Genomic DNA, 17,377 nt, shown 5'->3' on the forward strand with positions numbered 1-17,377 from the left:
AGGGAAGGGGGTCTTGATCAACATACTTGGAATATTGGGGTCTTGTGGGCAAGGTCATCCCTACTGTGGATTTGGGTGAGTCTGGCTATCCAGCCTAATGCCCTTAAGCTTTCAAGTCATCTAATCATTTCTTGCAAAAAAAATCTGTGCTCCCCAAACAGTACTTCAGTCACCACCCGGCTTCTTCTTGTAAGACATAATGTGCTAGACATACTGATGCAGAGATTCAGATCCACCTGACAGACATTCTTCTCTTTGTGTGCTAAAGGTGGCATTCTTATTTTATACACTGATCAGACAAAGTCAGGTGAGACCCACTTCTGGACTATGATAAATCAACCAGGGTGCTAATTAGCTGTCAGGGGTCCTGAGAGGCCCCACCCACCAGCAGGCCTTTTGCAGCTAACCATCCCTCATCCCCATCCCTCCTCTACCTTTGAATTTCTAGCTACATTACATAGTACTTTGCCTCAGTGTTTCCTCTCTAGCATCGTTTCTCAATTTCGGGCTATACCAACTGTTAAGTTCTCTGAGGGCAGCCAAAGTCTGCAACTGAAAACTTACTTGCTGCCCTGAACTTAAACCCAGAAAGGAAAGGAAATGCCTACAATTAGAAGAAACCACAGTTTCTTGTCTGGGGAGTATTTCACTGAGGTTTTGATGCCGAAGAAATAGGAAGCATGTTGAATGTGGGCCAATAGGGGAATGGTTAAATGAATTACGGTGTATGTGTATATATATATATTCAATACAATGCTATGCAGCTGTAGTCCACATAGATTATGTGTAGGAATCTGGAAAATACTAGTGCTATAAATTCTCAGACAGCCCCAGCAGGAAACATGACACATTCAAAACTGGGAAATTTGAAGGGAGCTGAATAAAGGGGTTTTTACAGAGGTGTGGGCAGCATTGGAAAAGCAGAAGGGAGCTATTTCTACTTACAGTCTAGGCCTGAAGGGGTAAGTGGGGCCCTCCTGGAACATGGAGAGGGTCCCTAGAGGTCCCTTTGATGGAGGGACTCAACTAGTCTGCAGGGATCTGGAAGTGAGGGAGGCAGGGAAGAAATATCTCTCAAACTCAACCAAAGCCAAAGGAGGGAAAAGGAGCACACAACAGCCTCCTGGGGCACAAAGCAGGGTGAAGGCAGTTGGTGAGAACATCTGCAGGGGCAAACAGAAGATGTTCAGCACCACGAATTTACTGGTGGGAAAAGCCACGGTGCAAAATTGTAGGTGTACTACAGATATGTATATACATACACATTAGAAGTAAAATCAAAGGGAAATCCACCCAAAGGCAATATTACTGTAGGAAAGTGTTGTGGGGTGAGCTGGGGATTTTGGTGAGACCAAGAGTAGTTGACTTTCAATTACTGATACTGTGGCTGCGTTGCTTTTCTAATAGAACACAATCACTGAAGCAAGCTGAGAAAGCGAATGGGGGAGGAGGTGGGCAGCCTAAGGCTCCCCTCACTCCAAGACAGCCTCTTGAGACGATTTCCGGTATCCCTCTAGTCGCCTCACTTTACAAAAGGGAGAAATGACTTGTTCAGAGTCATAAAACAGGTTAGTGGCCAACCGGGAGGACATCTGGATCCTCACCTCCCCACACAGCTTTCCAAACTGCCCTCACCTCTCCATCCATCTCCAACCACCCAGCCCCGCCTCCCCTCCCTCATCCTTTTCCTCTATCAGCTGCAAATCCTAGAGCCACCCCAATGTGAAGCAGCTAAGCAGCCTCACACCCTTAATCTCACTGTCTGAATGATAAATCCTGCAAGACAGCTCATTCCATTCAAGCCCTTCACACTCTCCTTTGAGGAGCTGGGTGGTCTCTTCCGCCAAAGCGGGGGCTGCCTGCCCTTCCTTCCACTTAGCATTCCCCCAGGAGTCGAGGACTTCCCGGGAGCCAGGCATTCGCCTCCAAAACAATATCCAGATACTAACCAGCCCTCCCAGCCCCCTTTCAGGGCTAGACCATAAAATAAAGCCGCGTGGGCCTTGCACCCCTGGACAGGATCCTTTGTCTGGGTTGGAAACAGCCTGAAAAGATGAAAGGGGCTGCCACTCTGACCTCTTCACCCCTTGTTATCTTGTGCCAACTCCCTTTAGACTCTCTGAAGCCGACAGCAGCATTTTCCCATGGTCACTGGGGTTAACAACGTCTCAGCCGCCAGCAGAGAGCGGCATGTGAGGAATGTACCTGCCTAAGGGGTGATTATTTTCATCAAGGACAGGCTGAAATGGATAATGAGGTCAAAAACAAACGCCATCTCTTTCTCAAAGGACTCTCTAAAGAGAGGCTATTAGATATAGTTCATTAGTTGGGGGGGTGGGGGGAGGTAGAGAGCTACTTTTTAAGACTGCTGCTTGAAGAGAGGTGGAGGCGGTTTGCCAAGTTTAGTTTCTCCAAGTCAGTAGGGGGCTAAGTTTAAACTCAGATTCAAGCTTTTCTATATCTGAGTTTCATTCAGGTACAGGCAACAAGTGGACTCAAAGAAAAGATTTGCAAGAGAATGTATCACAGAGATACAAGTGGGGTCCACAGTAAGCCAAAAATAAAAACCACCTAATACCAGAAAATTTGGAAAACTGATGAACTAGAATTTTTTTTTTGGTGGGAGAGGTAATTAGGTTTGTTTGTTTATTTATTTGGTGGAAGTACTGGAGATTAAACCCAGGACCCCACGCATGCTAACCATGTGCTCTGCCACTGAGCTACACCCTCCCCCTCGGGCCACAATTTATGTATAAAAATATTTTTTTCATATGTTAGCATCTTTATAAAATGTCTGCTTTCCATTATCATCACCACTATCACCGTAATTCAGGCACTAACCCCTCACCCCTAGATTGTATCATTGCTTGTAATGGAATCTCTTCTGCTAAACTCTTTCCCTTCCTGCATCCAGCACAGATTCATCTTCTTAAATTGAATGTGTCCACGCTCTACTCAGAAACTTTCACTGCTCGCCGGGGTGGGTTGTGAAGAGGTGTGTGCTAGCACAGTGCCTGGGCCGGGTGGTCACCCTCTCCCTTCCCTTTTTCTTTATATCCATAAAATGAAGTTCATACTCTCTAGATGGCATTTAAAGCTCTCCAAAATCTGAACCTAATTAACATTCAATCTGTAACACCCCCCATTGCACCTTCCCCACACACACATATTTAAAAGACCACTTTCCAGTAATAACCTCGACTTTGCTAACATGATCTCAAGGCAGATGCCTTGGGCAGTAGCAGGGGTGCAATAAATTCCTCTGGGTGTGTTTCGGTTCTTCTTTGGATTTAAATTTCTCATGGAAAAAAAATAACAAATGGAATTTCAGGCTTGGTTCGGTTTACGCAGGAATGTCTTGCTTAGAATACTATGCGGAGATAGAGAAGGTCAAGGCCAAATGGGTGAGCTCCCAAGAGTGTCCCCTTGGACAGGAGGGGGTTTGGACATGCACACTCAGACACATACTTGAGAAAAGAGTGCACACCTGCAAAGAAAACTACCAAAAAAAGAAAGAAAAAGGGAAAAGAACAAGCTGGGAATAGAGTGCAGTGATTAAGAACACAGATGCTTCCTAACCTGGGCGGCTAATATCCTAACTTCTCTCTAAACCTCAGTTTTCTCACCTGTAAAATGGTGTTAATAATACCTACCTCAAGGTTCTTGTATGAAGGAGATGTGAGGAAAGCACTTAGCAGACTGCCTGGCACATAGTCAGTTCTATAAATGTTAGCTTTGGTGATGGTGATGATATAAGCTGACACCTGCAAAAGTTGTCCTTTGCATAAAAAGAAGCTGGCTTTCTGTGGAACGTGCTCCAAGCACCCTGATCTGGCTGTGCTCACTCCAGCCTTTGGACCTTTGCTCCAGCTCCTCTCTTGGTCTGGAATGTACTCTCCCCGCCTCATATCTCCAGACTCAGCTCAGAGGACACCTTCCCAGTGCGGCACCCCCAGACCAGCAGAACGAATCCCTCCCTCTGTTAAGGGAGCACAGCTCTATGATAGCAGTTCTCATGCTGTATGTTAATGCTGTGGCCATGCTGGTCTCCAGAGTCAGAATGTTCACTTCTTGATTATTAGCTTTGGAATTCTCAGTGGCCAAAAGAGTCCCAGATCTAGCCCGCCCATATGGGTGCTCAGTAAGTGTTTATGGAAGGAATGAACAAAGAATGTACAAAGGAGCAGCTTATCCCCAAGGGTACCTGTATGGCTTCACACCCAATCCACCCACCTGGCCTCTCAACCCTCAACCCTTACCAACACTTGCTGGAGAAGAACCAGCAGTCCCGGAGGATCCTGGAGCCTAACAGGGTACTACTGCATTTTCAGCTGCTGCCTCCACCCCACCTTGTGTGACCTGCTGACCAGATGCCACAAGGAGCATGACTCAGTGAGCCCAGTGGATAGTTTAGTACCCAAACTGCAGAATTCAGTTATAGACTAGAGCCCGAACTGCCACTCTAGGATATGCCTGCAAATCAATCTGTACAATGTAGTTTATCAATAAGAGCAATTTGGTGGACTTGCATCCTCTTTTGCTCCTAGGTAATCTCAGGGGAACAAAATCATAACTGATTACTTGGAATTTTTGTCCAGTACTCATGAAAGACACAAAGGATCCTGATTCTTCTCCCTACACTGAGCCCCAATCCTGAGCACCCACTGTGAGATAAGGGGTCAAATTCAAAGGTACAGTCTGTGGTCTTGAAACAGGACCAAGATAGTGGGTTCTCACAGGAATAAAGCCAATGACCTTAGTCTTGTTAGCACCCGTTACATCCAGGTGAACTTGTGGGCCACAGCCAGAGCTTCAGGGTTGTTTGCTGGAGATATAATGCAGGGGGCAATATGGGAGAGGTGATACAAGAGATGAAGCTTGTGGGGAGGGTATAGCTCAAGTGGCAGAGCACATGCTTAGCATGCATGAGGTCATGGGTTCAATCCCCAGTACCTCCTCTAAAAATAAGTAAATAAACCTAATTACGTCCCTCCCCCTGCCAAAAACAAAAACAAAAACGAAAACAAGAGATGAAGCTTGATCTGCAGTCAGATTTGAATCACTTTAGGGATTAGCACATTGGAATATACAAGTATGTAAGTCTCAGAGCCTCAGTTGCATCATAAACATAATGAGGATGTTAACCTAAGTCAGAGGATGCAGGTAGGAGCAGTAAATGTGATCATGTAAAATGTGTGGTGCAGCGCATACGGGTGCTTCCACAATAAAAGGTACAAGCTGGAGTAACAGTGGTCTAAGGGTGTATGTATGTCTGTGGGTTGGGAAGGGAGAAGGGAAGGGTGGCTGCTCTAGGATGGATGCTGGTCTCCAAAGGCAAGAGCAAGGGGAGGGAATGAAGTGAGAGGTGGCTTTCAAAGGTGATGAAACCATCTATTCCAGAGTCCAGGAATTATCTGTTCATTTAACTGCCCCCACCTTCCTAACCACGCATCCTGCCTTGTTCAGGGCCTGTTCCAGTAGATCCCAGATCCCTCAGGGAGCCTGGGAGAGTCACCCAATTATGGTTTTATGTTTTAAGATCTGGAGGGAAATGTTAGACATCATTAAATCCCACTGTGTCATTTTATCAGTGAGGGAACTGAGGCCTGGAGACACTTCTCAAGGATAATGTTCTTCTAGTCTTGCTTCTGCTACTAATGTGCTATGAGGCCTTGGGCAAGTCACTTTGCCTCTCTGAGCCTCCAGTTTCCTCCTCTGTAAAATGGGGGCTTGCAGTATTCCGATTTCAATTTAAAGTTCCCTTCAACTCCAGTCTTTGCTGTATTAAAATAATGGTTCCCTCTACCACTCTCAGGTTTAGACATTAGATTAACTCATTCCCCCAGCACACTCCCAGCCTCACATACAACAGTCAAGAAAAAAACATATTTGGATAACTTGAGCTCACTTGACTGTAACCAAGTGCTGGTTTTCAGCAGGGCTAAGGACAAGAAGAGATCAGTCACCCAGAGGAGGCTGGTGGTTCCCAGGCGCCTGCCGGGTGTGCCCAGCCTCTGTGATCTCGTCCCTGCAGGGCTCCCAAGAGCTGGCAGTGCAGTGGGGATGAATAAGGCCAGCGATCGCACCTTACATGGCCATCCCCAAGGCTGCCTGGAATCCCTGGGATTACGCAGACTTCTGGAAGATTTGGAGCAAGTGCACATCACCTGCTGCCTCCACAAGTGTGCCTGGGTTTCTGCAGCCTCCGTCTTGTGACTGAGGAATTTTTAAATGGAAGCTCTGAGCTCACAAAGAAGAAAATGTCTCCCTGATGTCACACAGTTGCTGCCAATTCATCAGTGCAAGCTAAAGGTCAGAGAGGGGGAAGCCACTGCTCCAGGGTCCCGTGGCTGCTCCCTCAGATGGGGCTTCCCTTCCAGCAGGCTTCCCGCCAGCCACCAGGGCCAACCCAGGGGAAGCCAAGCCGAGGGCTGTTTGCATTTCCAGGGCACGCACAGAGGCAGTTCTAACTCCACTTAGCTGCTTCTGCACTTCCCTTCTCAGACATTAACCACTTCGTCCTCCCAGCCCTCTCTTGCCACCACTTTCTGTAGACAGCATGCACCTTGGAACCTTGATACAATGCTGTCCTGTGGGGCCTTCCTGGGATCACTTCAGGGGTAAAACCAAATTGCATGGAGGTTCTTTTGGTATTTTAATAACTAAACGCAGTGATCAAAGAGCAAGACTAGGAGCCCCATGGCCAAGGATGACAGCTTGGTTCCACTGCTTCCCAGTAGTGTGACATTTGCAAGTTATTTAACCTCTCTGAGCCAGCTTCCTGACCTGGAAGATGAGGATAATAAGAATATTTACCTCATGGTGTTGTTGAGAATTCAGTGTGAAGCACTGATACAGAGCCTGGCATGAAGTGAGTGCTCAATGAATGTCAGCTTGGAAGTAACACTCCCAGCTATAACTGGACGAGTTACTTAATCCTTGAGTCTTAATTTCCTCATTTGTCCAACGGAAATAGGCTGATATGTGATTGACAGGGTCGCTGTGAGGATTCAGAATAGAAAGCAATTAACACAGCACCTAGCACGGGAAAAATAAACGGTGACTGCTGGGACTATTATCTCCATCAATCAAACTGTGATCTGTAGGGAAGCCTCGATGTATTCATTATAAAGCCCTTCTCAGAGCCTGACGCAGTCCTTGGCCCCCTACAAGTTGTAATCCAGGGTTAAAAGACGAGACATATGAAAAGCATGTATATGATCAAACATGGACAAAGAAAAAAAATTTTTTTAATTAGTTGTAGAGTTTTTCCCTCTTTGGGGGACTGTTTTCAATTCCAGCTGAAGTCTCCAGGGAGAAGAGAGGGCTGAAAAGAAAAAGTTACATGAGTAAGAGAGAAGGGATTAACTGGATGACGGCAAGGAGATAGTAGATGGAAAATGAAGTGACGTCAAGGAGGAGGAGGCTGAAATAACTGAGTAATAAGATAGCAGTGGATTTCTCTAGAGTTGGGAGGCACCACAGGCTAGCTCTCTACTTCAAATGTAAGGAACAGGCCTGGAAAGACAATGGCAACCAACCTGGGAACCAACTGCAGCCTCGGCTGCTCAGCGTGACTCACTGTGCCTGCAGGTCTCCCTCTCAGGTCCCCTCACGGCCCCCCAACAGACTCCAGCAAGCTGCCCCCTCAGATCCTGTCTGCTGTCAACCCTGCCTGCCCCGCCTCTCCCGGGCTTCCACTCCCCTCCCATCTAATGGTACCGGGAAGTTCTAGATGAACTGTGATAAAGGTGAATGTGGGCTTCTCTTCTGGGCTCCTCTCACGGTGACCCAAACAGGTGCACCCAGGGAAGGAAACACCTCCTTCCCTGTGTTTACCCCTCCTCAGCCTCTTCCCATCAGTCTTTCCTCTTTCCCTTAAGACAAAGGTGTCCAAAACTCTCAGTTTTACCTTTTCATGGGGCATTAACATTTTAATGACAAGATCTAGAGATTTGACATAGATATATCCTATTCTGTAAACACTTCTTAAGCCTATACCCAATTTCCAGGCACTATTCTAGGCTCTTCCACTTCCTCACAACTGCCCTACTACTATGGGCTGAGGCATCAGCTTTCCACGATGCTTCCCATGGAAAACCTGGGAGAATCACAGTGCCTGACTCTCCCCGCCCTCCTGCCCTTCAAATCCAGGCAATGACCAAGAGTTGTGAGGTCCTGTGTCTCTTGTATCTGCTGGGCCCCTTACCTTAGCCCTTCCTTGTCTGTTACCCTATTCACAGATGCCCCTGCCTCCAGCCTTACCTTCTTCTCCTATCCTACACAGCTGCCTCTTCTTCCTCAAAAGCCCCCTTCATCACTCTATCCCCCCAACTCCAAGTCCTTCAATGGTTTCCCCCCAAATTTCATTTGAGATTCTCATAACCCTGCCCCAGTTCTCTGGAGTGGGTATGTTCATAGGGCCCTGCCTTACCCATGACAGAGCTTTCAGAGAGGGAAGGAGGGGGCTCTCAGAGTACCAGTCTGACCAGAGGGGCTATGTACACAGGAGGGCTGGTGCAAGGTGTCTGGGGTGAAAATCTGAATCATAGTCAATGAGGGCAGCCAAATTCCTATCTGGGAAATCAGGGCAGTCTGAAGGGTGAGGCCAAGCTGTAAACAGAATGAGTAATGAGGTCAGAAACTGGTGGGGACCAGAGTCATGTCTAGATGCAGTTCAAGGAAATGGAAATGGTACAGGACTGAAGCTGTGCACTGAATTATAAGAAGGTACTGGAGACCTGCTTCACTGCTTTACGTGGGGATGGGATGGGAGGAGCAGCCCTCGAACTCCCCCTTCCCTCTGGCTTTGCTCTTTGGTCTTTCCTGTGTGTGTGTAAGGCCCTATCTTCCCTGCTGCCTACAGTTTCACACCCTTCACATGCCCCCAGCACTGCTGAGACTTGTCCAAGGTTGCAAGGTGGTGGATGTGGAAACAGAGCTACATCTCCCACCTAACAGGGGACGTGCTCCGGAGGCAAGCTTTAACTCATGTTCGTAGGTTGGCAGACTGCTTCCCATCTCCGTGTCGCAGATTCCTCATTTGTAAATGAAGGATAATAATAACACTACTTCATAATAGTGTTATATAATAATCACACTAGTATGATGATTAGCCAAGCAAATATTTGTAAAATGCTTACAACAGTGCTTGGCACATAGTAAATGCTGTATAAGTGTTAGTTAAATAAAAATAAGGTGCCCAGATGGTAAATAAGGCCAGTACTCAAAGTCAGTTCTAATTTTAACATTCAAGCCCTTAGATCCTCCACCACTAAGGTCAACAGCAGGTTACAATGGACTAAGCTGACTAGAGGACTTTCAAAAATTAATTTTCATTTCAACTAAGAATAGAAAAACATGCTGTTAGCTTATTTTACTTGGGCACACAGGAAATATCACTTGAGTGACTATCCTTACCTGTTCTTAGGAAACCACTAAGAAATCCAGAAGGACCAGTGCAAATAATAGTACCTATTCCAAATTTAATAGACTTTGCCAAAAAAAAAAAAAAAAAAGTTAGACTTAGAAAATGACTGTGGAGGGGAGGGTATAGCTCAGTGGCAGAGCACGTGCTTAGCAGGCACAAGGTCCTGGATTCAGTCCTCAGTATCTCCATTAAAAAATAGGTAAATAAATAAACCTAATTACCTCCCTCCCAAAAAAAGAGGTAAAAAAGAAAAGAAAAGAAAATGACTGTGGACCTCAAGAAGGAACAGCATGAATTAAGGAAGCTAAATTGAGTCTGGCCAAGTTCAAGGCTACGGCTCATGTTGGAAAGGTAGCTGAGAGCAGATAATGCAAAGAGGAGGAAATAGTATCATATTTCTCTTTTGCAAAACAGTCGAGGGGAGGGTGTTTGGAAAGCAGAGGGAGAATGTGACTGTACGGATTGTAAAATGATTTTAAAAAATGGACTCAGTGTAGTTACAGTTGAGTAGCATTCAAAGAAGAGAGTGCATAAGTCCACCCCAGCTCTCTATCAACCAGAAATCTTTATTAACTGAACGTCTCACACAACTACAGTATAGCACTAATAGATGTTTGAAAATGCTGACCCTGAGACTGCAAAACAGCTTTCTGAAACAAGGGGAAAAAGATTAAATGAAGCTTGGTATGGTTTGTGACAAATGTATTTTATTGCATTCTAATTTTTCCAAAACAAGCAATATTTTTGTCAACTGTAGTATATGGTGATTTATATGCCATCTAATAACTTTCTACCCATCATACTATGAGAACAATACATTGCTTGATGATGGTGGGTATCAGGGTTGAATAAGTATTCCTTTTCTCTAAATATGCTTTTCCTTGCTTCCTTGTTCCCACCCCCTTCCCTTTATGCCTGTCTCTGCTAGAACAGGATTTTGTTTTAGGTCCAGACTTGACCCAATGGTCTTATACTATTTTTATTCTTCCCTTAAAAAGAGGGTGTCCCTGGCCTCTTAGAAACCACTTACCCTTACTCGAACAAGTTTCACACTCAGGGTGCAGGTTCTGAGGTGGGTGCTCTCTCGATTGTAACAGACAAGAAAGGACACTGCCCTGGGTAGAATTTTTAAAAATAAACGCATCTCTTGGGAGGTAGTGTCCTCAGAGAGTAGAGCCACGACAGCTGAGTGGTGTGGAGCATGTGGCTTAATTCAAACAGAAACAGATCCTGCCAGGCGGCCCAGGGACTCCCTGGAACACAGAGCAGAACGGCCAGGGTGCCCGCAGTTCCCCGGATCCCGCCCCACACGCCAGGTTCTCCCGCCTTTTCTAATCACCGTCCCATTCCTCTCGCTCCCTTTAGCAGCCCGCAGCTCAGGGCTCTGCGTACCACAGGGGTCAGACACAAATAAAATCCATACATGGACTCTATTCTCGGGTCACAGAATTTGGTTAACAACTCAGACTGAAGATGGCTCTGGCTCCCACCTCCCTTCCCCACCACAAAATCTCTGCCGGTAAACACCAGTCACTTAGTAACACCCCCAATCAGTTGCCTTTGGGCTATTATTCATCACCGACTAACCTTAAACCAAATTCTCTTCACAGGCCTCCCCCCAGAAGAGAGGAAATTCCACAGCACTGATGTGATGGGAAACGTGATCTGCACTCTTTCTTTCTCACTCTCCCCGGCCAGTTCCCAAACTGGGTTTCCCTGGTCCCCCTGGAAGCGGCCTTCTCCGCTCCCCTCTCCTCCCTCCTCCCTCCTCCCTCTCCCTCTCCATTTTACACACTGTAACCTGATAGGCTGGAAAGTCAGCTTCTTTCATCTTCCATTTCCCACATCCTGAAAGTCTTTAGAGAAGGAGCCCACCCAGATAAAGGAATTCCAAGTATGTGCACCCCCCTCCCCCTTTAACTCCATTCACAAAGCAGATTACTAATGGCCCGAAGCTCCAGGGAGGCCCTACCCCACTCCCCACCCCTGGCCTCCAAAGAGTTTACTCATCCACATCCTTCTCACTGGCACAAAAGCCCAAGTCCACAGGCCCAGAACCAAAAATTAACTTTTCCCCGGACTCGGATCCTCGGGAATGCTTTCAGACTGCACCCCAGTTGGGACTGCAACGGCTACGAGATTCTGTCTACCATTCATCTGTGCCCTCTCAGGCATTTCGAGATAAGAGGGCTCAGGGAAAATGTGTCATTGGATCAGGGGAAAAGATATAAATGTAACATGTGATGTTTCAAGGAGACACGCTCATGTCTTTGGGAAAGATCACAGACTGTTCTAATCCAGAGACATTCCTTTGTGACAGAAATTGTTTTGAGGCCAGAGGAAAATATGCTTTATTTGAGGGGATAGGCAAAGATTGGGTGTGGGTGTGGGTGTGTGTGCGTGTCTGTCTTGGGGAGGGAAGTTCTGGTAACATTTTTGTTAATACATTTCTTGAGTTGAAATATCCTATTGTCATTCCTCACTACCTGGAAATCAGCGTTTACAAAACACGCCCCCTGGGTCAGTTCTTTATTTGCCTCATCCAGAGTTCTGTCACTGCCTGCCTGCTTCTCTGACCTCAGCCTCAAAGGTTAGGAAGTACCCCCCAAGCATCCCCTTTCATTAAGGATGAAAAACTATCTTATCCATCCTTTAGGGATGGTGTAAAAGCTGTTTTGAATCTGTACCAGCTCAGGGATAATCAGTCCCTTGAATTTACTAATCACTGTATGGAAAAGGATTTCCTATATCAAGGAGTGCTCCCCAGTCCTGATATCAGGGAGTATCTTTAGTAGATTATTGATCCATATCATCTTTGCAATTCACAGGATCACAGGATAGTTGGCTAACTTGCTCAGTGCTCTAGTATTGGACCAAAAATATGCGAATGGCCAGGCCCATGTGAGTGCATTGGGTCATGCATTCAATAGATCTAATTTTTGCCCAGAAAGTCTCCTGGAATTTCAAGAAGAATTTGAGAGGCCAGACCTGGAAGATGCAGTAACAAGGATAAGAAATAACATACTGTGGCAGAACAGCCACATGGCAGCTCCTTAGTTCATCCCTATGGTGCTGAGGAGAAATCTGTACTGTAAATCAGCTCCAGGACTGGCCCATGTTTGCAGTCCTCATGTAAGAGCAGCCTGCTCCGATATCTAGCTGGTAACAGGCTCCTACATGGGTTCAGCCTCCCTAGATAGAAGCACCATGAAGGGATGCCTGCAGCTCGGAGCAGGTATTATTCTCTGAGGCTCAGTTTCCTGTTCTATAAAATACTAATCCTTGCTAATCAAAGTGTGGTCCCCAGACCGGCAGCAAGTTTTCACCTGGGAGCTAGTTAGAAATGCAGGATTTCAGGCCCCATCCTGAAACCTGCTGCATTTGAACAGGAACCCCAGGTGATCCCTGTGCACATTACAGTTTGAGATGCTGTGGCCTAGACTCAGGATCTCGAAGGTCTTCTTTCTAGTTCTGAAATTGTCTGAACTCATTAAGTGGTTTCCAAGGAAGTTTTTCTTCTCTAATAAATAGTTTTCCTCCTTTCTTATGCCTCCACTCTTGGCACTTACTATCTCCCCTGCCAAGGAACTCAAATTTCAATAAGCATCAGATGTGCATGAAGAGCTTGTTTAAGATGCAGATCCTGAACTCCATCAAGAAATGCACAGAGTAGGACTGCTGTGGGACCAGAGATTCTGCATTTCAGCTAGCTTCCTCCTGGTAGGTCTACAGATTATGGTCCCCGAATTACATTAAATTTTTTTATTATGGAAAAAAATTTTAGCATACAAAAGATAGAAAAAATAGTAATAATAACAAATCATTTTCAATACCAGGCTTCAGCAATGATCAACTCCAGGACAATTCTATTTCAATCACATTACATTTGAAAGACTTTGGCATGTAGATCTTCCCAATCTTCGTTCCCTGCTTCCAGCCTTTTAAGGCTCAGTTTATTCTCCCCAAGGACAAGAGTTGTGTGATAGTCTTGGAATCCCCAGTACCTAATACTGTGCTTAGCACATGCAGACACTCAGTACGTGAATACAATAATACACTGAAAAGAACTCTGAAGTAAAACATAAACTGGAGGTTTAAACTGGAGATAAACAGGGATTATCTGACCTCTCATTTTTTTCAGTTCTTTGCCTGTGATTCCTTATTCAGTTGGAGAAACTACAGCTTCAAAATGCATCTTTCCCAGTGAAAGAATCAAGAAAAAGTTTCCAGAAGTCCTGGTTCACATCCCTTTCCTTCTCGTCTCAACATTTAAAAAAAAAAAAAAAGATTTTGTGTCTGTGTGTGTGTGGTAAGGGAGAGGGTAGGAAAATACCTCTGGGGCATGAGGATGTTGTCTCACGGCCTTTGTTTTACTCTTTAACCTGGTAATAAATCTCTTAAAGCTCCTGTGGTATTTAGAATATCCTGGACATGGCAAGGTCTTCCCACAGTTGTGAAAGGAATTCAAGTTTACTAAGTGGACGGAGCACTGATATCCCAAAGGCACAGTCCTGCTCTTGTCACCTATTTGCTAATTATACAGGCTAAATCTGAGATGGGTCTGCTAAGGAACAGGGGGAGAGTAAGGGACGGCAGGACCAAACTGAGAACAGAACTCTGCAGTTCCAAAACTCAGCACAACAATCAGGGGATGAAGCGGTAATTAGGCCTGATTATCATGCAAGGCATCCCTGGTTAAATTGGAATGTAGCCGGAGAGACGAAAGGCTGGATGGAGAGTTTGCTATGCTGGAGACATGCTTTGATGTCTGCAGGGAAGGTTATGTTTCATTCAGCCATCCACCCAACCAAAAAAAATGTTGCAGGAGCAACATGAAACCTTCTAAAACATAGCATACGGCAAGCTGAAGAGGAGAGTGAGTGGCTGGGTGCGAGTTCTCCTCGTGGAGCGTGTGTTTGTGTGCACGCGCGTGTGTTCTTAAATGCCGCTTTTCTCAGATTTACCGCTGCAGCCTCTTGGATCTGTCAGAAGACAGGAAAAAGAGAGAAGGAGCACACGCTCCGACGATTAACCCAGCATCCTTGGCTTAGCAGATTCTTATGACAAGGGAGAGAACGCATCTAAGCTCAGGGCAGCCTTTTTAACCTGCTGTGGGGAGAAAGCAAAGGAAACAGAAGTAAATGACTCTCTGTGTTCCTGAGAGGCCCAGAACTAGGATCATAGATGCGGATGGAGTCAGCTGAGGCTGCCAGCTACCACAGCTTTTATACCAACGGATGTGGGAAGGAGAAGAAAATGAGCCACGAAAGTAGGTTAATCTCCCAGAGAAACACAAAATAGGTAGCAAGTAGCATTTTTACACCTTTCACTCTTTAATTGCTTCAAACCAAGACTGTGAAGTGCAAGGAATTCCTTCTGTGTCCTTACCTTACCTCTCTCAGCCTTTTAGGAATATCCCCTGTTCTAATACAGTTTTTGTATCCGAGCTGATTGCTCAGCTCGGTGCCCTCCCCAGACCGACAAACAACTTTCACTTCTTGCAAGGGATTTTCAATACAACTTGGTATTGAGAGCCGATGAAGTTTTTGTTATTGTTTTATTATTCACAAAGTGCTCACCATAGAAAGTAGGATGTGCAATCTTGATTTTGCATTAAGAAAGTCCATGAAAACACAAAGATCTAACCTGGGAAATGAAATGCAATTTCTATTTCATAGGGATTACCAAAATGAGACCCCACTATACCATCTAGACACTTAATTCAATACTTCTTTTCAAAAGGGGTAAGTAAGTTGTTGATCAAGTTATCCTGAAAGAATTAAAAGAACATTTATTATATATCCAACACACCACTTCTTGGATTTCCCAAGCTTTTCCTCTACATCTGTAATGGACCATCCACAGAATCAGTAATTTTTGCTGTGATTTCTTCTGTTATTCCAGTTTACCCTTAAGACTTGTATAAAATGGTAATGACATGTATTTACCATGAAGGAAAGAGTCCATGGAATAACTACAGATGCACAACTTTTATTGCATCCATCACTATTTGATATTGCTACTCTACTTCAGAAATTGTGAGTAAAGAATGATGCTTTGATGTACTAGGCTGTTCCCTTTTTCCCTCAGTTTTACTTGATTTAGGAGAAACTCTACTTAATCCCTTCTATAAAATTCCCTGAAATTACTCTTGCAGTGAGCAGCATGAATCTAGGATAAATTGCACAAGATGAAAATACAGTTTCAGCTATCTTATTTTGTATAGTATTTGAAAATGAATTGTGAAGTTTTGTTCTTACTCAGCATAAAAAAAAGGAGGGGAGAAGGGGGGAGGAAAGAGTCTTAGCAGCTGTGTGTGTGTGTGTGTGTGTGTGTGTGTGTTTAAATAAGAAAATAGCATTCCCCAGAATTTCCAGTAAAACCCATAAGATTCAGGCAGTTCATCCCTAAAGTATGTGTGGGATGCTGGGAGCTCCCTGGCTTTTCCAGGCAACCCCACCCCCAAAAAAACTCCCCGCAAAAAAAACAAAAGCAGATGGGCTGCATCTGAACGAATCAAACTCCCCAGGGGCCAGAGCTCTCTGCTCTAAATGCTAATAGAGTGAGTAATCAGAAACCTACATTTGGTAAATTATTTATCTTATCTCTGGAACTCAGCAAAGCATCGAAGGCAGCAACTTCTGTAGAAAGATGTTGTTAGTCAAGAACTCCAGCTGGAATTTGTACTTTTACTAGAAAAGGGAAAAGTTCAGAGACTGGAGTGGCTCATGAAGCAATCATTTTATTAAAAAATGATCGCAGGCAAAGCCAAGGAAAACTGACTTCAGAGTTCTGTGCAACAGGTCTGGTTCATGTTTTGTCTAATGGGCCTCATGTTCCATCCGTATGAGGGTAATGGCAAGGGAAACCAATAGATAATAAAGATGCCTGAAGAGCTGGGTATAGGTTCCCGCACTCCCCATCTCCACCATTCCCTGGCAAAGGGCAGCTAGCCAGAGTAACCGGAAGCAGTGGTTCTGAAACCTCAGCTTCCTGCATCAGAATCATCTGGAGGGCTTGTTAAAACTCTTGCTGGGCCCCATCCCCAGAATTTCTGCTTGTGCAGGGACCACACTTTGAGAACCACTGGCCTGGAGGTGGGGGTCATTCTACAATTTGGTTTGGTTTCTGTAGAATCTAAGCACCTTTCCTTGGGATCAGGTATGGAGATTGGGAGGTTTAAGGGCTTTGACTGAGATTTTAACTGTGGAATTAGCCCTAGAAATGACCTATTCACTTATTTTACAAAACATAATTAACTTGATAAATCAGTTCCATCCCTGGTTAACATTATAATAAATACGCTTGCTTTGTGTCCCCCACAGTCCCAGGTACTTTTGAGTTCAATCAGAGTTAGGCAAATAAAAAAGTAAAGGTTTCATTTGAATAAATATGATAGCATAAGTCACACACATTTATAAACACATTAAAAAGTTTGTTTTACCCCTACACAACTTCATTGGTTTAACCACATGGTGAACTCAATTCTGATGGATTGAATTGTGAAATAAGAGGAACCCAAATGATTCCTTTCTCTTTGCTTCTTTCCTTCAAACAACAAATATTTTTGGAGCACGTGCTATATATGTGACAAAATATATGACAGGGTATTGAATCTACGGGGAGATGAGACCAAATAATACAAACCACCTGAGGTAAAGGAATTCCCCACCAAGTGTGATGGCCAGGTGATGCTTTACAAAAGGTGGCGCTTGAGTTGGATCTGTTCAAAATCCTTCCGTGGCTTCCTATCACCCTTCAGATAAAATTCATACCCGACAGAATGGCACACGCAGCTCTTTATGATCACCTACGTCCAATTGGATTACCTGTCCAATTGGATTTCTCTCCATTCCTTTTTCACCCCAGGGGCCATACTCAGCAACAAGGTAAAAGTCTGTGATAATGTGAATTTCAGAGGTAACCGCAATTGACCATCAATCCTCT

The 17,377-nt window shown here is 45.0% G+C and overlaps 1 protein-coding gene across 6 annotated transcripts in view; it reads left to right on the top strand.

The window, feature by feature from the left end:
- Positions 1-13,947, top strand: part of FGD2 (FYVE, RhoGEF and PH domain containing 2) — a 107,970-nt gene extending 94,023 nt beyond the window's left edge. The window contains exons 18-19 of one of the 6 annotated variants that reach the window (XR_012501118.1): positions 6,035-6,312; positions 11,041-13,947. The gene's annotated coding sequence lies outside the window, so the exon portion shown is untranslated. The remainder of the gene's footprint in view (positions 1-6,034; positions 6,313-11,040) is intronic. The other 5 variants (XR_012501116.1, XR_012501112.1, XR_012501113.1 and 2 more) reach the window with 5 other exon arrangements.
- The last annotated feature ends 3,430 nt before the right edge of the window (positions 13,948-17,377 follow it).

Source organism: Camelus bactrianus, chromosome 20, assembly GCF_048773025.1.
Source record: "Camelus bactrianus isolate YW-2024 breed Bactrian camel chromosome 20, ASM4877302v1, whole genome shotgun sequence".
Taxonomy (NCBI): Eukaryota; Metazoa; Chordata; class Mammalia; order Artiodactyla; family Camelidae; genus Camelus; species Camelus bactrianus.